This window comes from Ambystoma mexicanum, chromosome 11 (assembly GCF_040938575.1).
Source record: "Ambystoma mexicanum isolate Mex_15411 chromosome 11, UKY_AmexF1_1, whole genome shotgun sequence".
Classification (NCBI taxonomy): Eukaryota; Metazoa; Chordata; class Amphibia; order Caudata; family Ambystomatidae; genus Ambystoma; species Ambystoma mexicanum.
The window spans coordinates 765,270,133-765,292,631 of record NC_090934.1 but is presented as its reverse complement, the minus strand read 5'-3'; positions in this window follow the sequence as shown (position 1 = coordinate 765,292,631).

Below are 22,499 nucleotides of genomic sequence, written 5' to 3'. Positions count from 1 at the left end.
TCGGTGTCCTGTCTGGGGAGCGAACAGGGAAGTGTTTCCGCGGAGCAGACATAGATATCACTAATTCTTTGAGACCTACTTTTTGGTCATTTAAAAAAAATCTACTTGATGGATTTTCACCAAATTTACAAAAGCATGGTTTCGGGACCAAGCCACCGCTCCTGCCGCAAATTTGGTGAAAATCCACCCAGCGGTTTGGGCTGTAGGCACGACAGAAATATTTTCTCCATTCAGTCTATGGGAATAAATTAATTTTTGGGAACCCCCTATAACTTTTCCCCCCTCGACCAAACCTCGCCAAACTTTCAGAGAGTGGGCCATATACTTTTTTTGCAAAGTTTGGTGAGGATTCGTCCAGGGGGAGCGAAGTTATAAGCCGCTCAAAAAGTGCTCTTCCTATGGGTTTAGCAACTTAACCATAACTACATGGCCGCTACCGCATATATAAAGCTGAATGTATGTATGTGTGTGTATGTGTATGTTTGTCTGGCTATACAAATCTGCACCGTTAAACCGATGTCTATCAAATTTTGCATGGATTTTTCTTTTGTCTGGGGCAAGATTGTAGTCTATGTTTGGATACAAAAATCTCATATGCAAAAATATGTTTTTATGTGTGTGTGTACATTTGTCTGTCTATACAAATCCACACAGTTGAACCCACTGCTACCAAATTTTGCATGGATTCCTCATTTGTCTGAGGCAAGATTGTAGTGTATGTTTGGATGCAAAAAATGTACTCCGTAGACTCCCTCATTTACTGATGCTCACCCCGATTCACTACAGTAGGTTCTAGAAGGAGGCAACATTTGTAAAAACGTCTGAAGCAAAATTTTCAACATGTTGGTTATTCCTTTAAAATGTATTACTGCTGTACACAGTTCGAAACAGTTTATTAAAGCAGTTTTAAAGGGAATAAAAAATGTAAAAAAGAATTGAATTTTTTTTTGTCACGCCACTCCAAATATGGGAATGGCAAGGTTACAGTTTACTTAAGTTCATTCACAAGAAGAGAGCACAATCAATCAATCTTTCTTGGACATTTTCTTAAACGTGCTGAAGCCATTAAGTAACTGAAACATGGCGCACAAAAAACGAACATCACTTGGAAAAATTCCATCTGATGCAAAGCGAAAATCAATATCAAGAGCTCCTGAAACACAACAACAAACAGCAGCATGACTTGCCGACCAGAGGACAAGAGCAACTTTCTCCAGGACAAATGAGATGCCATAGCAAACTGAAGCAAGACTTGCTGCCATGAGGACAAGAGCAAAACACAAAAATATTCCTTAAATTGAATATTGTAGACCCAATTGCCTGCGGGAATGTGCTAAGACCTATTCATGGTGCATATCACTCAGTGTACATATATATTATTAAACCATGTAACACTCTAGTTCTATTTTACAAAAATATTTTATTCATAATTTTACAAAATTTACTTTTAAAACAAATTGCAATTAAGATTTGGTCTTAGTTGTATGATAATTGTGGAACAAACATCAATAGTGTTCATCAGATATTAGCCTTACTTATTAATATCCTACCATTTTCTCATTAAAATAGTGAGATTCACAATCAACTCTAAATGTCCACATTCTCACTCAATCTTCATTCATAACCCGGCATGTTTCGCTCCTCACTCACACACTTTAAGATCAGTTATCCTGGAGTATCTTCGGGGGTACTCTAATATTTGTTTCCACTCTTCAAAGACAAGTTTTCAATACTAATTGTCGTAAATTCCACATGGAAATGCCTTTTCTTTATCCTCTCAATAGGACAACAGTTTGTCGTTTTTCATGTAGCTTAACTTCTAGCTTCCATGTCCAACTTCCAACTTTAGGTCTACAATATAAACGAAATGGGGGTTTAGTTCCCTCATACGTGTGGTATTTAAAAGCCACATATTACACAGTTATTTGCTACAATAGTCTAAATCTCAGGTTTATGAATACATCTGTGCTCCCTTGCTTCCCTGTCCACTTACCCGTCTGACAACTTTCAAAGGTGAGGTTCTTGTGGCTTTCTTTTCTTGAACAATTCCTCTCAATAGTTCTTTATAGTTGTCACTGTTTCTTTGTATGGTTTGTCCAGTTAGCTTATGCCCTGTATGCCATACAAAAACGATGTTGGAATTAGAATTCTGGTGTCTAGACTCTATCATGTTGCGACACAACCTATTAAGGTTGTCATACTTTATTTATCATACTCTACTTCGATTGATGTGTATCAGGTTGTAAGTCCACCCTTTACTGATCTGGTCGTATTTTATCCAGCCTGTTGTCAGTATTAGAGGCGGTTCTCATGCCTTACTATTTTACATGTTTTATCTACTTTTACCACCACATCCCCTGTAAAAACAGCTACCCAGCCCTATCCAGGGTGACCGTATGGATTTGCTCTCTTTTGCTACTCTCGATACAACAGCACAATACAGGTATCAACTTACTTGCCTAAATGTTCGGATGTCACCACACTTCGGTTATCACCGTTCTGCTGCTTCTATTGTCTGGCTGCAAGTCCGTGCTGCTAGTTTTCCCTCGCTGTATGGGTGTACCTAACCAATTGGCTTATATCCTGTAAAGAGATGTATTGCTAAAGTAAAGCACCTTTACATAGCACATCCCTCAATCATTTCTCATTGTTTCTCATCCAATGGGGCACGCTCACTTACCTCTTAGCGGTCTCATTATCTCTACTCGTGGTTCATGTCATGGCCGTCTTAACTGCCCGCCGTCTTCTAGAGCTGTCTGTTACCTAGAGAGAAGCCGTACGCGTTAGCACTAATAATTGCAGCCAAGTACTGTAACGTGTGCTTATTGACTCGCCCGTTCCGCGTTTTAAAATCAGGCTGACCTTTTAATCCGTGGAGACGAACTTAACCGGCATATCTTGGCTTGGGTGTCCTGTTGTCTCCATGGCATTTGCTCGGTTACCAAGGCATCCCAAAGTTAAATACACGCCTCTTCTACCTTGGTCCTTTTCTCTAAAGCACTACTAGCCTATTATATTAGTCTTATGGGAGTTGTAGTCTGCCTCTTTAAATAGGCCTACTGATGTACGGTGGCCAAAATACACTTTCTCGTCTCTCTTGTTTTCTCATACTCTACTGACACACTGTGTCCGACACCTTATGCTACGTTACGTCACGGCAGCACATGCTCATCTCACCTGCTGTGTATTTCCCTTGTGAGAGTTCTATGTTCTTACCTCTATATGCTCTAAATTTTACCAGGATTTGATTCAACTCCTTCAGATTACTCTCTATGCTCCTCTTTCACCCTCTCTATGGGCACCTTGCGTCACCGGCAGCATTTACTACCCTCACCTGCTGTAAATCACCCATGTCTGGGTTCTATATTATTACCTGTATATATTGTCCTTCTCGCCGGTGTTGATGTGAGCTTACATCAAGTGCATTTATAATTATGGCTCTAGTTGCTGCTGTATCTTACTCACAAATATTATTGGTTGGTCTTATAGCAGTAAATAATCCCTCCAACGACTCACCATTTATTCCAATTAGTGCCGCTGTCTCTTGTGCATATATGTCTCCTGGCATCACAAAAAATGTAGTTTTCACGTGGCTTCCTCTGTGCATTCATGTAGCCCATTCAAATAAATCAACTCACTTTCTTTAGCAATGAGTCTTATTTTCCTCATGTTGGATTCTCTTCCCAGTAGTATTTGGTACAATACAGTCCACCGTACGTCTCCCATTTATGAATGTATTCCATAAAGTGGTCTACTAGCGGCTCTCCTTGTACTCGGTTTCTTATACAGCTTTCATGCTCTGTGATTCTTATTCTGATTTTTTTCTCTGTTTTACCCACATATAGGGCCTCATTATGACCCTGGTCCTCCCATAATGAAGGGTGCCAGTACCGGACCGGCACCGTTCATTACGGGATGCCTTATTATGAGGTCCCCTAGCGGGACCCGCACAGAACGTCTGGTCACACCAGACGTCCTTAGCGGGTCCCGCAAGGGGACCAAGGAGCTAATAACGGGCCCGTTATTAACGGCCCAATTATTAGCTCCATCCCCATTCCCATTGAGCCCTATGGGGGCTCAAATGGGAATGGAGATTGGTTTTGTGAATGAGGAATTACCGGGTCCTCCAAGGTTGGAATGCCCTGGTAATTCCTCATTCACAGAACCTGGAGCTGGGACCCGGTATGGAGGAAGCCATGCCCTTATTAAGGGCATGGCTACCTCCATACTCGTAATGAGGCCCATAGTTTAGCACACGGGCACCAGATTGCGTAGATCACCATTGATGACTTGAAATTAGTCAATGTGTATTGAACCCATGGTTTTTGAAGGTCAAGATCTATTTCTGTACTTCTTTGTGTTTGTGTGCAGCCAGCACTTTGTCCACATGGGACATGACCTGCAATCTTAGTCATACCCCAACTTTCGGTTAGGGTTTGCTGTCTAGCTGGTTTCTGCACTATGTTATTCCTCATGATTTGATCACAAATGTTTTTGCTTCTTTTAAAGGCTATGAGTGGTCTTGTTAAAGGATGTTCGCCTTTTTTCTAATATTTTCCAATTCCGATGTATGATCTTTTGGATGCCATTAGAAAGGTTACTGTATCTGCTAACAAACACCAGCATGTTTTCCTCTTCTTTATTTCTGCTTCTTTCACTATTTAATAGTGCTTCCCGGTTATTGTTCTTTGCCCTTCTCATTGTGTTTGACGTCAATTTCTCAGGGTAGCCTCACAAATTAAGTTTTTCTCTTAGTATTTTTGCTTCCCGTCTGTAGCCCTGCGGTTTACTACTTTTCCTTTTGAGCCTCAAGAATTGGCCCAATGGAAGATTGTCTCTTCTATGTTTGTGGTGGAAGCTGGTGTAGTGTAAAAGTGTGTTCTTATCTGTTGGTTTGTGAAATGGTTTGACATATAGAACTTTATTGACATCATCTGCTTTGATTGTTAAGTCTAGATAATTGATCTCATTGTGATTCCATGTGTGTGTGAATTTTAAGTATCTGCGTTGTTCATGGAGGCAAGTTTGAAAAAGTTCTGATTCTGCTTTGCTGCCAGTTCAGAGGAAAAGAATATCATCTATATACCTGCGCCATCTGCACAGGTGTTCCTTAAAGGGATTGGAGTCGTTATATATATATTTCTCTTCGAAATACTCCATATACAGTTTTGCTATACTGGGGGCAAGAGTCGCCCCCATTGCCATCCCCTGAATCTGTTTAAAAAACGTACCATTGAACTGGAAGTCATTTTCTTTCAGTGCCATTTCTGCACACCACATTATGAATGAAAGAAATTGGTGTGTTAGTCTCCTGTTCTGTCTCTCTTAACCTTTCTCCCACTACTTCTAGTGATAGGTCTTGTGGGATACTGGTGTATAATGTCACCATGTCTAGACTTATCAATGCTTTGTTTCTTGAATCAAAATCTATTCCTTCAATTTCATTGATTATTTGCGTAGTGTCCTTAACGTAGGAGGACATCTTCTTCACTAAGGGTTGCAAAAAATGATCTGCAAATCTTGACAGGGGCTCAAGAACAGAATCAAGACTAGAAACTATTGGTCATCCTGGAGGCTTAACTAGTGCCTTATGTGTTTTAGGCATTGTGTAAAATTGGGGGATTCTTGGTTTGTCTGTCTTCAGGAAATCTGCGTCTTTTACGGTGATCCATCCTCTCTCAAAAGCCTTTTCCACTTTAATGTTTATCAAATGGCTTAGTCTCTCTGTGGGATTGTTTTCCAAAGGTAGATAGCTATTGATTTCATTCAGTTGTTTCTCGCATTCTTCAATATATGCCTCTCTATCTTGGACAACGATTGCCCCTCCTTTGTCTGCTCTTCGTATGATAATGTGCTCATTGTTAAGGAGCGAGGTCAAAATAGTTTTTTCATCTCTACTCATACTCTGGTAGCGTTTACTTTTCTTTTCACTGCATTCTAATGCTTCAATCTCCGTCTGGACTCGCTTTTCAAAGACTTTCGCTTCTGGAGTTCTACTTTGTATCGGTGGCATGAATGTAGATATCTTCCTCAACCCACCATCCTTGACTTAATTTTCAGTCTCTGTCACTGCAAAATACTGTTTGAGATGTATCTTTTTCATTAAGTCGTTGAATTCTTGCCTAATTGTATATTTGTTATACTGATTGGTGGTCACAAAACCTAGACCTTTTTCCAATACTTTCTGTTCTTCCATGTTTAGTGGGTAGCCTGACAAATTCACCAGAGTGCCTGCATGCTCCTGGTTACTCTGGGTTCGAAGTCCCAGTTCTGAGGGGCTCTGTCTAAAAACTGTTGAGCTGCATAACCTCTTCCGTTGTTATTAAGCCTCGATCTTCCTTGTCTTCCTTGTTGGCCAAGTCTTCCCGAACCCCCACCTCTCATAGGGGCTCCTCCGTCACCATTCGAGCTCCCGTCACTTGAACTGAAAGATGTGTTTCTAAATCGAACCCTCCTTTTGCCCTGTTGTCTCGGTTGGCCCATACCTGTCTGTTCATTGGGATTGTAGTTATCTTGTGTATATCGACGAGCTTTTTCGTAACTAAAGTTTTGCACGTCCTTTTTCATGCGCTTTATTCTTTCTTTTGTGAGATCTTCTTTGAAGTCACTCATTTCCTTTAGTTGTGCTTCTGCTCTTTTTTTATACTGTTCTATCAGGGCTAGTTTTTTAATTTCCTCCTCTAGAGTCTATAGATCTATTTTTATGTTTTCAGTTACTTCTCTGTCCGTGTCAATTATCAAGATTACCCAATCCTCCCACATTTGTTGGCAATGTAACTCCATTGCACCAAGAATGTTTTATTGTGTAGAAAAAGTCTAGGTTTGTTCCTTATTACGTGTACTTGGGGGAGTATCCCGTTTCTAAGATATTCTAGCATTATTGAACCATGCAGTTCAGTTCTCACTAGCCTTTTTTTAATTTGGGATAATTCATCCCAGCTTGTGAGGTTAGTGGTATCCTCCACTTCGCCTCCAAAGGCATTGGATTTTGTGAATAGTTCTGTTATGTAATCTTCTCCATAACTCATACATTTTTCGGATGCCATATTATCTTCTCACACCATGTGTTGTCTGGGGCATGTGGACAAAGATCACAAGGGGCACTAGGATTGTCTAAAGTTTTACGGCTAGTCTGCCGCTCAAGAAACCACCAACAAAAAGGAGACTACAGGGGATTTTAACAGCCTAAGGGATAATCCCTGTAAATAGTAAGGCATGAGAAGCGCCACTAATAAGGACACCAGGCCGGATAAAATACGACCTGCTCAGTAACGGGTGGACTTACAACCTGATGCACATCAATCGAAGTAGAGTATGATAAATAAAGTATGGCAACCTTAATATGTTTTATCGGGACATGATAGAGTCTAGACACCGGAACTCTAATATAACTCCAACATCCTTCTTGTATGGCATACAGGGCATAAGCTAACTGGACAAACCATACCAAGAAACAGTGACAACTATAAAGAACTATTGAGAGGAATTGTTCAAGAAAAGAAAGCCACGAGAACCTCACCTTTGAAAATTGTTAGACGGGTTAGTGGACAAGGAAGCAAGGGAGCATAGATGTATTCGTAAACCTGACATTTAGACTCTTGTAGCAAATAACTGTGTAATATGTGGCTATTAAATACCACATGTATAAGGGAACTAAACCTCCATTTCGTTTATATTGTAGACCTAAAGTTGGAAGTTGGACATGGAAGCTAGAAGTTAAGCTACATAAAAAAAAACTGTTGTCCTATTGAGAGGATAAAGAAAAGGCATTTTCATGTGGGTTTTTTGACAATTAGTATTGAAAACTTGTCTTTGAAGAGTGGAAACAAATATTAGTGTACCCCTGAAGAAACTCCAGGATAACTGATCTTAAAGTGTGTGAGCGAGGAGCGAACCATGTCGGGTTATGAATGAAGATTGACAGAGAAAGTTGAATATCAATATTTTAATGAGAAAATTGTAGGATAATAATAAGTAAGGCAAATATCTGATGAACACTATTGATGTTTGTTCCACAATTATTGTACAACTTGTCAGTCTAGAAATACGGATACCTCTACTTTGAGACCGCAAACGAATTTTGGTGGCCGTGGGCCAACCGTCTCATGCACGATATGACAAAATATAGGTTTTCGAGTTTGCCAATGAACGGCCATTTTGAAGTAACAAGAATCACCATTTTTTTTCTAACCATTGCTCATTGCTTTCTGTTCCTATTGCTTCACAGTATATTTTCCGCTTACACTGCTCGACCGTGAAACATTGTTGTCTGTATGTGAAAAGGACAAGGCCGCAGGGCTGTGAGGATAACAAGAGTTAGCTGAAACACAAACGTAGGCAGCGCCAGGAAGAATGCCCGGCTCCCTCTCAAATGTAGCCTTGAAGCAGAGCTGCAGGGAATTTAATAATTTCACAGCTGCCAGCCAGTCTCGTTATATGGTAGAATATGTTAGAATAATACCGCTAAAGGCTTGAATTATGCTTTTCTCACGGCCCCCCTTTGCTGAGCCCGCTAGAGCATGTCGGCTCCCAGGACGCGAATAGCACCTGATAGATAGCAAGGTCTGGAATGCAACTCCCCCCGTATGTAGTTCGCTTCCAAGAACAAAAGCGCTGTGTTCTATTCAACAATTGAAAGATGCCTTCGCACTCACAAATTGCAAATTGTTACTAGAATAGACGTTTGAAGGTGTCATAGTGATTGGAGATCTCCATCATCACACCAGGTTCAAAGAAACCCAATAAGGGGGGTGTTAAACATGTCATAGCTGATTGTTTGATATGCATTTTGTATATATGTAACTGATGTACGTAATTTACTCTCTTGCGTCCCTCGAGGTCTAGAGATACATGTCGCGGGGCGTGAGACCGAGTTGGCCAACTGAGACTTTTGCTTTGCAATAAAACCCTAGCTTTGGGAATACAACCTTGTGTCTGGCGTCTCTATCGTGTGTGGTGACTCGCCTTGTTTCCATAGACGTCAGGGTCCCCTAGGGGCCTCTTTCAAGATGGTGCCCGAATAGGGACCCTCCCCCACTTGTTCCATCGCATAACGTTGTAATTGAGTAAGGCAGAGAACGGCGAGGACGGGACGATCGAGCCGGGATCAAGAGGTGTTCGGGGCGCCCTGTAAAAGTGATGAGAGACTCCTTTGCAGATCTGCACACATATGATCCCTGATCGATGTGCCTGGCTAGAGAACAAGGAGGCGAGGGTCCCGAAATGAGGCGGAAGCCAAGAAACGCAGACACAACGTCCTTTGGTGCGTCAGTATACAGACGACTTGATTCATCAGGTGAGTCATTCCCCGATTCAAAGTATCCTGATATTGGTTGAGAGTTGACTTTGCAAAATCAAACGCCCTAGGTAAGGTTGATTAACCAGGGGGAAGGTTGAAACATGCCTGGGGTATTGTCCACCCTAGCGGGTTTTTTCTGCTGTGGTAGACAATCTTTGGAAGATGGCCAAATTGTACCACCTGGGGGAACGCCGGTGTATGAGATGTATGTGAAGTATGGAGTGGGTGCGATAATATTCTGTGAGACTTGGCATAGGCAAACCAGAAAGCAACAAGACCATCAGTGGCCGATTAATGGTAGTTTTGAGATAGCGAGAATAGATAACCTGGAAAGGGTGTTGATAAGAAAGAAAGCGCGTCCTGCAGCATTTGAGAATATTAAAGACTGGGGAAAGGAAGTAATGCTCCGATTTAAAAGCAGAGCGAAGCATGCGCGCAGGCATAAATCGAAAGGTGAAGTAGCGGACGAGAAAGAAGAGGAGGAGTGGACTGAGAGTCTAAGAAGGGCAGGCAGGCGAGACCAGTTGAATATAGAAAAGATATACCCGCAACGAGAATTACACATAGCAGATGAATTGATAGAAAATATATTGACCCATACAAAACAAGGCCCAAGATCAGAAGTAAGACCAGACACGTCAGTAGCTATTGCCCAGACCCCGCCCGTAGCTCAAGCTCGCCCTCCGGTATCTCAAGCCCTCCCACAGCCACAGACCGCACGCGTAACACTTCCTATTAGCCAACCAGGCCTACAACAGACACTCCCTGTTCCCATTGTCCCATCCGCACCTCCTGCCTCAGACACAGACTGGGTACTGTCCGTTCCTCCCAGGGTTGAAGTTGAAACCACGGGGGCAAGAGGCGGGACTGAACAACGGGGGTGCACGAGGGTAACCCGCAGCTCGATCAGCAAAGAAAGGAAGGTGGAATTGTAGCAACAGGCAGAGATGTATATAGACGGGAATGATGGGACGGCAACATTGGCTTCGATATATGACTTCTGTAGAAGCAACGAAAGACAGGTAGTGTTGGAATGCATGGGTGAATATTTGGTGGAGAAATGGAAACAGCTAATTGGGAAATTATCACCGCAGCGATTGTTAGATTTGAATGCATTAGCACGCTGTAGGGAGAGGGATGAAGAAGTGAGAGAACATGTAAATAGACTTTTTGAGCTTAAAGATGAATTAGATAATGATTATGCCGAAATGTTTGCTACACCTGGGTACAGGAGTAGAGATATCGGGAGAAATAGGAAGGTGTGGAGCCATATATACAACGACGACATTCAATGTCGTCAGTACAAAGGGGCGATAAGTTAAAAGTATGTATACGAGAAGCGTCTAGATGGATGTCGGATCCTAGTATCCCCACAATGGAGATACACAAGATATTTGATGAATATTCCATGCCCATGAAAAGAAAAACACTACAGTCGATGGCTGAACATTTATTAGACAAAGATATAAAAAACGATAAGGCCAGCCCACCCGAAATAATGGCAGTATATAGAAGAGCACTAGAGCGAGGGACAGGAGAAACAGCCCTATCGTTGGATCTGGGAATATTGTTACATCTAAGAGAAGGGGGGGGACGGTTAGTGGGGCATTTCCTATGAGAGAGGTCCCACCTACCTTTGTGCCCAAGGTGGAGGTTCCTGCAGTGGGCGGTGCAGTGGCGCAGGTGACACCAGCCCATTACACCGCCCAATATGTGCATGTCCCCTTTTCCAGACAGGAGGTGAACAACATAAAGCAGACAATTCCTGATATAAGAAAGAATCCTGCAGGGTTTTTCAAGGAAGTAGAGTCCTGCCTACAATCATCCGTGCTTACCATGGGTGATATAGACCTAATATTCCCGGTGATCCTACCAGCAGACATATGGAAACAAATAAGGAAGGTAGATGACCCAACTTTTTTTGGCGCCACATGGGCGGACTTAATAATAGAAGATAGGAATAAAGCGGTTGGAGGGACACCAGGAGCGAATCTGGCGGCGTTACCAGCACAAATAGTGCAGAAGTTAAACACAATTGTCCCAGAGAAAAGAATTCAATGGGACAAATTGACTGCATGTGTACAAGGCAAAGATAAGTTGGCTACAGATTATTTTAATAGATTTGAAGAAGTATTCACAGACTTCAGTGGGCAGGATGTGGGTTCGGAAGCAGGAAAGAGGTTATTTGTTGACAAATATGTGAGGGGGTTAAAACTTCCAATTCAGGATCTAATAATGACATCAGAGAGTGCATGGCAAGCAAAAACGTTGGGCGAAGTATTACATATGGCCCAATATTATGAGCGCAGAGTGACTGCAGGAAAAGAAAAAGAAGAGAGGGATAGGGTAAATCTAAAGTCACGAGTATTAATGCAGCAAGTAGTGGGACATAGTAGAGGGCGAGGGAACGCACAAGGAAGGAGTAATTCGAATATGCATGAGGGAACAGTGGGACCGAATCAGTGTGCATATTGTAAAGAGGAAGGACATTGGCGAGCGCAATGTCCGCATCTACAGAATAGAAATGGGTCTGGTCAAAGGAGACAGCATAGAGGACACCCAGGAGCAAATGGACCAAAAAGGAATAGAATGCAGCAGCATCATAATAACGGAGGTAATCAAAACCAAGGCCAAAACCAAAATGCCCCAAACCAGAGTCAGGGACAGCAAAATCAACAATATGGAAATCAGAGTGGGGGAAATAGAGGGAAGAGTGGAAATGTTTTCGATACACAGCCAAACACGTATTACAGTAATAGAAATGATTACACATCGGACAATGTGTTATTTCCCCAATAGGGCAGCCCAGGACAGGGGTCGGAACCAGTGTCTATTCCTGTGAATCAGAGAGGACCCTACGTGGAAATGAGAGTCGGGAATGAGGAGCACCGCTTTCTTGTAGATAAAAGAGCACAGAAGTGTTGAATAGACCATCACTTGGTTCCAGATATACCACTGTCAGGGCAAAAGAATATTTCCGTAGGGTTCGCAGGTACACCAGCCATAAACCCAGTATCCAAACCAGTCCCAGTTACCATAGGACCATTTACTGAACATTGTCCTTTCCTTCTAACAGAAAATTGTGGAGAAAATTTGTTGGGATTAAACTTGTTGAAAAGACTAGGTTCTGTTATACATTGCACGGCAGACGGAGTGTCTCTACCGATATGGCCACCCGATGCCCCTGTCTCAGAATTCATGTCCGAAGCGTTACCAGGGGATCTAAGTAAAGTACCAACCTGTATATGGGCAATGCATGACAACGATGTGGGATGTTTAAAGATAGAGCCAGTAAAGATTATTTTGAAAGAAGGTGTTACCCTACCGCGAATACCCCAATACAAAATTTCGGTTGAAGGTGAGAAAGGATTGAAGAGTATTGTTACAGATTTGGTGAAATTAGGGGTAATCGAGGAAATCACAGGCAGTACATGCAACAGCCGGATTCTTCCGGTTTATAAAAAAGGAGGTAATGAGGTACCATACCGTTTCATAATTGATCTACGCGCATTGAATAAGGTAGTAGATCCGCAATTTCCTCTAGTGCCAGACGTCACTACAATATTGACAATGATACCTGTTTCAGCAGAATATTTTAGTGTAGTAGATTTTTTAAACGCATTCTTCAGTATTCCAGTGGACAAGGACAGCAGATATTTGTTTGCGTTCACATTAGGAGGACGATCATTTACATTTATGCGGATTCCGCAAGGTTACACAGAAAGTCCAAGTATTTACAGTAGAGCTTTAAAAGAGCAGTTAGACATGCTGGAATTACCTGTGGGTTGTGCACTTTTGCAATACATAGACGATCTATTGCTAGCTGCATACACAGAGGAGATTTGTAAAGAAAGCACTGTATTACTACTGTCACACCTAGCGGCACATGGCCAAAAAGCTAGTTTGAAGAAATGTCAGTATAATCGAAAGGAGGTGGCTTGTTTGGGCTACCTACTTTCGAAAGGAGGGAGAAGACTAACGCCAGAACGCATAGAAAGTATTTCTTGTATGCTTATTCCAAAGACACAAAAAGGAGTCAGAGCCATAATAGGCATGGCTTCATATTGCCGACAATGGATTGGTAATTTTGCGTTAATTGTGAAACCATTAGTGAATTTAACTAGAAAGGATGCAGTTATGCCTTTGCAGTGGGATGAGGAATGTCAGAAAGCATTTGATGGATTGAAAACTGCATTATGCTCGGCTCCAGTTTTGGGTACGCTGAACTATGAGAACATTTTTAGACTATTTGTGTGTGAAAGTGAAGGATGTGCATTGGCGGTTTTGACACAGGAACAAGGTGGAAGAAATAGGCCGTGCGGCTATTTTTCTTCTGCGCTGGACCCTGTAGCGCGCGCACTACCACGATGTTTGCGATCTGTCGCGGCGGCTGCTGCGTCAGTGAAACAAACGGAAGGAATGGTATTGGGGCACACTTTAATTCTGATGGTGCCACATGCCATAGACGTTCTATTAAATAGGACACAGACGCAACACCTCACCTCTGCTAGATTGACAAGATATGAGATTATCTTCTTCGCGCCCCATATCCAAATTATGAGGTGTAGCGCTTTGAATCCTGCAGAATTAATGCCACTAACCATAAAAGAAATTGGGGAGAATGAATCACCCCTCCACGATTGCTTAATGGTCACTGAGGGAGAAACCAAGGGAAGAGTTGATTTAAGTGATATTCCACAGAAAGAGCCGGATGGAGAGTTATTTTGTCACGGCTCATGTTTTAAATTACCAGACGGCACGACAACTGCCGCATACGTTATCACTACTCTAGAGAGTGTTGTAGAAAGTAAAAGAATTCCCTATAATTCAGCACAAGCCGCGGAAATAATAGCATTGACCAGAGCCTGCGAGATTTCTGAAAATTTGAATGTGAATAGATATACTGATAGTCAGTATGCTTTTGGAGTAGTTCAGAATTTTGGTCGACTCTGGGCTGAGAGAGGGTTTCTGACATCACATGGCGCCAGAATTCAACATGGCCTTTTGATTGTACGATTGCTGTCTGCACTCACGTTTCCAAAGCGCCTAGCAATAGTGAAATGCGAGGCACATAAAAAAGTAACATGCAAAGTAGGAGAGGGAAACGCGTTTGCAGACAGAATGGCGAAACAAACTGCCACTGATTTGAATACCAAAATGATGATGGTTCAGAGGAAGTACCCTGTATGATAGAAGATGGAGTTGCCACTGTCAAAGAAATGCTGGCCGAGGCTACGGCCGAAGAAATACAGGGGTGGGCAGAGGGATCTGCTGAGTTGGATCTGGAGGGTTGTTGGGTGGACAAGGGAACTAGAAACTGGGTGTTGCCAAATTTGTATGTGACTGCAATGGTCACAATGGCCCACAGCCCTACGCACATCTGTGCGAAGAAAATAATACAGCACCTTTCTACAGTTTGGCAGAATGTAAACATATAAAAGAATGCAGAGAGGTTGGTGCAGAACTGTATCACGTGTTTGCAACACAATGTAGGGAAGGGAACAGTGACTCCAACAGGAAGTTTTGGCCCGCCCTCCATGCCATTTGAGGTAATTCATTTTGACTTCATAGAGATGGAGACGTGCCAAAACTTGAAATACGTTTTGGTGGCGATCTGTGCATTCAGTAAGTGGGTGGAGGCATATCCTTTGAAAGGCTGCACAGCAATGAGTACGGCAAAAGTAATGTTGAAGGAGTACTTTTCCAGATTTGGCTTGCCCCGAGTCCTATGGTCTGATAATGGACACCATTTTGTGGGTGCAGTGGTATTACAGATATGTGCTGGTCTCCAGATTGATAAGAGATTCCATAGTTCAAGGCATCCGAGTTCTGCCGGTCTTATGGAGAGGCACAACGGAATTCTTAAATCAAAGATTAGCAAGATTTGTGCGGGAAGCAAGTTGAGTTGGGTGGATGCATTACCAATAGCACTATTATGCATGCGTACATCTGTACAGGCTAAAACTGGGCTCTTCCCGTACGAAATCGTAATGGGGAGGCCGGCAAATGTTTGGTGCGCACCTCAGCCAAAGCGACTAAGTGAGATAGAACATCCTGTGCTAAGTACTTATTGTGGCCTTTTAATGCAGAAATTGCATTTGATTCATCAGCAGGTGCAGGAGGCATTACCAGTGAGATACACCGGTCCAGGGCAGGGGCTGGAGCCAGGAGACTTTGAAAGAAAGTCATCATTAGCACCCAGGTGGCGCGGGCCCCATCAAGTACATTTGGCAACGCAGACGGCAATACGGGTGGATGGAAGGAAGTCGTGGATCCATGCCACCCATGCCAAGAAGATTCCAACTGCACTGAAAGACTTTCCTGACGCTGATGACCGGAAAGAGACAGCAGTCCCAGAAACGAAAGAAACTGTTGCCAGAAAGCAGCCACCTAATCTGCCAAAACGAGAAGTGAAACTCGAAACAAAGCCTGAGACGATTGCCAATGAGGGGGAAGGGCAAAGAGTGCCCCAACGTTGCCCAGCAGAATCGACTTCACTGCTGACCGACACGAAATCTGCCTTGCAAATACCAGCAAAACCAAATCGTGTACCCCTTTGGCGCCCACCAGCACTTGCCAGCACGCCAAAAAATGGATCGGCATCATTGGCGCGGCGCACACTAGCACCTGCAGTAGCGCCACAGGCTGACTTTGAGTCTGAATCTGGAAGTGCACCGGCACTGTTCACGGATCATACGATACCAGGAGCAAGGCGATATAACCTGCGGCCTCGGAAGATAAAGTGATCCGCAGTTCTTCTTGGTGTTTATGTCAAACCTCTGGTTCAGCTCATGGACGGAGAAGGAACCAGAGGTGTAGAGGAGAGAAGCGTGAGAATTGTGCAAGCCGGACAATTCAAGACTCGCGGCTCCTCGGTGCGATCATAAAAAGTACATGTGTCCTGAACCAGAACGGACAAACTGGGCGCACATGGTACTATGGCAAGTGAGATAATTGATTAACAGTACATGTGTCCGGAACCAGAGCGGACAAGCTGGGCACACATGATACTAAGGCGATAAGATAACTGATCGAAGATCCTCTGAGCAGTATAAGAGGGGACAAATGATCTCGCCTAAAAACGAATTATCGAATCCAGGCTAAAAAAGAGTGAGGCAGAACCGAACTGTGACAATTCCATTTAACTTATTAACATCAGACGAAGAGAGATATCCACAACTAACTGTGATAAAAAAGAAGAAGGACGACGAGAAACATGCCGGGACCGGTTCCAACCTCCTCCTGCACCACCACCGCTGAGAATGAGTCAATTATAAAGACTATAAGCTTAAGAAAAACGCATGGTAAAACGAATTGTATGCTGGTACTAACGATAATAATGTGCTTTATGAACGTGGTAGCACCAATATCGACAGCCCTAATATTATGGTGGGTAGAAACAATACACCCATTAGAAATGTTTTTACCAATAATTAATATATCCACTACTGAAAGCCCGGTTCAGGTGATCACTTATACCCTACCCTCAATGGAAGAAAAACACAGGGAAGGTTTTGGAAATAACACCTTATTGCTGATAATGAACATGACACATGCAACCCTGAAGAAAACAAATTGCTGGGTATGTGCCCATTTACTACAGCATGCTGGGAAAGGAATAGGGTGGTATGTGCAGCCATTACCATTAAGTTTTGCATGTAGTGCATCTTTAGGTGCAATGTTCTATGGGAAATGGAATGAGAGTAATACGGGTCAATTAGACAGAACCAACATGAATGAGTTTGAGGAGATAATAATGAAGCCTGTGGGTTGTTCCATTTTTCATGAAGCACAAGTAATAGCCCCAGAGCCTACGAGGAAAATTACAGAAAGATAACACGACAAAATAGACGAGATAGATTATCGCCACCAGAAAAAACATCTGTAATGACATTTTGTGTAAGAACAGAAGGGAACAAAGATGCAATTCCCCCATCTTACACGGTGAATTATAGCCCAAGAACTGTCCCTTTTCGTCTAAAAAAGAAAGGCTCTTTTTCAGTCGGAACATATACTGGATGTATGAATACAGTGGTACAAAATGGGAAATAGAACCAGTATATGTAGGTGATCCAGTTTATTTTATATGTGGAGAGAAAGCATACCCTTGGTTGCCCAGAAACTGGGGAGGTACATGTTACCTAGGGCTACTGTTCCCAGGAGTATTCCTCTTAGAAACAGCAGCCATGGCCAGATTATCTAGAACTAGAGTCAAAAGGACTGACAAAGGTGTTTTAATAGCAACTGATGTAGCGAAATCATTCATTCCATTCTTAGGGCAGATGGTGAACTCCTATAATATAAGGCAACTGTCCAGAATCCTAAAGAATACAATAAACACAACAACAGATATATTATTTAACATGACGTTGGAAGAAAGAGGAATCAGGTTAATGACGCTGCAAAATAGAACGGTTCTCGATGTGATCCTGGTTGATCGTGGGGGAATTTGCAAATTAGTGGGAACAGCATGTTGCGTTTATGTCGATGACTATTCCCCCACGATCTTTGAAGCAATAAAGAAAATGTACGTCCTAAGCTCTGAACTCCCTACTGGAGAAGGGAGCTGGGGAATAGGATCTTGGTTTTGGGGAATACTACGATCTTGGGGATGGAAGTTGATCTCAATATTAGTAGTGGTGTTTGGAATATTTCTAACGTGCTGTTGTTGTATAAATTGTTTACCCATAGTTTGTGCTGAGGTATGTACGGAAGGATGCATGCATATGATAACAAAGAAAAAACAACCTCATGATCAAACTGACCCAGACCCAAATGAGATGAGAGCGGTAAAAGAGTTGATGGCAATAGATATTGATGAAGACAATGATATCCACGATAGCATGCAAGACTCAGACATAAGTACTTCAGATTCATCATCACTACAGCTGGTTTCATTAAATAGATGAGACGTTTGGCATACGGCCAAAGGAGGGTTTGTCAGTCTAGAAATACGGACACCTCTACTTTGAGACCGCAAACGCATTTTGGTGGTCGTGGGCCAACCGTCTCATGCACGATATGACAAAATATAAGTTTTCGAGTTTGCCAATGAACAGCCATTTTGAAGTAACAAGAATCGCCATTTTGTTTTCTAACCATTGCTCATTGCTTTCTGTTCCTATTGCTTCGCAGTATATTTTCAGCTTACACTGCTCGACTGTGAAACATTGTTGTCTGTATGTGAAAAGGACAAGGTCGCAGAGCCGTGAGGATAACAAGAGTTCGCTGAAACACAAACGTAGGCAGCGCCAGTAAGAATGCCCGGTTCCCTCCCAAATGTAGCCTTGAAGTAGAGCAGCAGGGCATTTAATCATTTCACAGCTGCCAGCCAGTCTCGTTATATGGTAGAATATGTTAGAATAATACTGCTAAAGGCTTGAATTATGCTTTTCTTACGGCCCCCCTTTGCTGAGCCCGCTAGAGCATGTCGGCTCCCAGGACGCGAATAGCACCTGATAGATAGCAAGGTCCGGAATGCAACTCCCCCCGTATGTAGTTCGCTTCCAAGAACAGAAGCGCTGTGTTCTATTCAACAATTGAAAGATGCCTTCGCACTCACAAATTGCAAATTGTTACTAGAATAGATGTTTGAAGGTGTCATAGTGATTGGAGATGTCCATCATCACACAAAGTTCAAAGAAACCCAATAAAGGGGGGTGTTAAACATGTCATAGCTGATTGTTTGATATGCATTTTGTATATATGTAACTGATGTACGTAATTCACTCTCTTGCGTCCCTCGAGGTCTAGAGATACACGTCGCGGGGCGTGAGACCGAGTTGGCCAACTGAGACTTTTGCTTTGCAATAAAACCCTAGCTTTGGGAATACAACCTCGTGTCTGGCATCTCTATCGTGTGTGGTGACTCACCTTGTTTCCATAGACGCCAGGGTCCCCAAGGGGCCCCTTTCAAACTAAGATGGAATCTTAATTGCAATTTGTTTTAAACGTACATTTTGGAAAATTATATATATGTACACTGAGTGAGATGCACCATGAATAGGTGTTAGTCCATTCCGGCAGCCAACTGGGTCAACAATATTCAACTTATGGAATATTTTTGTGTTTTGGTTATATTTACAGGGATTATTCCCTTAGGTTGTTAAACTCCCCTGTAGTCTCCTTTTTGTTAGTGATGAGGACAAGAGCAACATCCTGCAGGGCACATGAGAAACCAGAGCAAACTGAAGCAAGAAGTTCCCACAAGAGGACAAGAGCAACATCCTGCAGGGCACATGAGACACCATTCCATCAGGACACTGGCAATGCCGGGTAACCCAGCTAGTGTATATATATATTATATATATATTTAATTTAAAAAAGTAATTTTTTTAAAACAAAAACAGTTAAGGTGTCTACCTAGCAAAGGCTAAACATCTACATACACATGAAATGTGCTTGTTAAGGTTACAACATCTACTTTCAAGGGAAACAAATACAAAAATACATTTTACACAAAATCAGGAGTTGAAGTGTACAAATAAAGTAGCAGAACTATGTTTAGCACTGCACTGCCCCCTCCCCCACCATCATGATACCCAAAATACCCCCCAATACAAACCCCATATCCAGGTCTTGCCTTTCCTCCACTCCACCCCCCAACACTTTGTTTTACAACTGTACTACAAAGACAGTAAGAAACACAGTGAAAGAAAATGCATCTCAAACGACCATTGTTTCTCACTTCACAAAGATCATACACCCTTCTCTTTCTTATCACCCAACATTTACGCCTATTAAGGGACAACCCAAGACTAAAGCCACCCCTACAACCCACCCATTACCTACACACAGCCGTGTCTGCTGCAAATTCACGTTAAACGGTTGCTTAAATGCAGAAGGCAAATGCTGATCACTGCGGGAGCAGGCCTATGTGGGGCTCATTGTGGAAATAAATAACAGCAAGCCAGTGGCTCCAAGATAAGTCAATAGGGTTTGACATTAGAGCAGATCCAGCAGGACCGAGGTTTGAATCCACAGTCTAGGAACTATTCCTAGTAAGGGAACGATGGCTGATTTTGCCAAAAATTAGGGGAACGTTGTACCGCTTAATTCCAACTCACTGCCTTTTTCCTCACATCCACAAAGTCACCCATTACAATGATGAGTTCTCACAAGGTGTACTTGTTCTCCATCATGGACCGATGCACCCCATACCACCTGAACCTCGTAATCGCCTCCAGCTTCATCTACTTGTGAGCCAGAATCTTAATTCGCTAATGTTGACATAAATCACAATGGGATTCAGACCTCTCGAACACTCTGGCATGTAGAAATAGCACAGTCAGAAACGCTTAATGATGGCTTGGCACCTGCCTGATATAGCCTTTGTACTTTGTAGATTTCTCGCCCCCCACCATCTTGAACTCTGGCCACTCCCACTAATTTCCGATGTGGCCCCAATTAGGTACAAATAAGTCCCAAAACACCTGCCATTTCACTCCCCAAACCTGTAATCTTTCTGCAAAATGGATAAGGCCTGATCTGTTGAGTCACCTTAGTGTGCTAAAAATCCCCCTGAAGATATCCTTCTAAAGAGACCCATTCTTGAAAGCTTTCACGTGGCCTGACCAGTCCAGCAAGACCCATGCTTCAGCACATCTTTCACCCCCTTTACATGTTCTTATAAATGTATACACACCTTTACCCTTCACCTCCTCGGACTCTAACACCTTTCATCCTCACCCATTCCAAGACACTAAATACCCTGCCCCACTCCTCCCCCCAAAGAAACTTCCAGACAATACACATTTGGAACGGATGACAATTCCGTGCCAAAGTGGCACTATGGGCACCCTCAACAACTCCATGCTTCATACTTCCTTTCCTTTTCTGGCCCTGCAGCATCCCTCTACCCATCTCTCCTACCAGATGCTCAAAATCCCACAACCACTTAGCAGAAGTGGGAATATCGACCAGTCCGGTGTCATAGATTGCAACAAACCTCAACCCAGCTCCAAAGACGTTTTGCACACATCCTCCGTTGTCCTTTTGAATCCGCATCGCGGGATGCCCTCCAGTGCTGTGCCACACTGCCTGCAAATCCAAGCCAGGCTTTTCTGCAACTGACAAGTGACAAATGCACCAACAATCTACGCGTTCCAACGGCCGTGTCCTTCTAGATCCCACACGTCTTCTGGCATTCTCATGGAGGAGGAGCCCACAGCAGGGTTCTCTGCCACTCTGAATGAGACAAGGCTTCTGCGATACATTGTCTGAATTAGAACATGCTGAGTCCTGAAAATAAGGAAGTTCACAAAATGAAACCCTCCTAACTGCTTCAGGACCTTCTTATCCCAGTCCGAGTGCCTAATCACAAACACTGTCACAGCTTCCTTCGTTTGGCCATGTTGAAGTTAATTTTCTTGTTTACTGGCTCTTTCCCCCATGTAGCCAATGGCAGCGCTAACTAAGGACCTCCAACAAGGCAATACTTAAGCCCTCCAACGTCTAACTCCCTGGCCACGTCTAAAGCCACCATCTATCCTTCCAAAATAGGCCAAAACAGATCCTGAGGCATCCAGAAGAAATATGCATCCTCCATTCTGTTGTCCGGGTCACCCTTTGGTCACATGAAGAGCTCATTGTATTTGCAAACAAATGATCACTGTTGGGGCCCGACAAACTAATACTGTGGTGTGGTAATTTGGCACCTGACCTTGCCTGCGTTTCTTTCTGCAGAATATTACCTGGATCCCACACTTTACAAGCAAAGTTCAAATTCCTCAGTAGCTTCTGCATTGTCCTCAGCGCCATCATTGTTTACCACAATAACTATACCAAATCCTCTCACGTTTTCCATGGCAACATCTATTCTCATCACATCCAACTCAAGTTAAAGAATTGTCAAGACACTCTAACACCTGTGCTGCACTGTTAATTCTTTCTCCTAGACATTCTGCTCCACGTTACCCTTAACTGGCTCAAAAACTGTAACCCCAGGGTGCTGACCTTAAATATTGCCAGTGCTTTTCTTCCCTCCTACAACATCCTCTGCTCCTTTTCATTTTATTGTATTTACCCAGTGCTTTCTCCAAAGTGCTTAGCATAGGCATGCTTGATATAAATTAAAGCAGTGAAGTCATTATATTACGCTAGCTTATAATGTTGGGCTCGAGAGTGGAAAGATTTAGTAAGGGAGTGGAATACAACAAGGGATTATTTTGCAGAAGGAATACACTGAATGGAGTTCAACAGT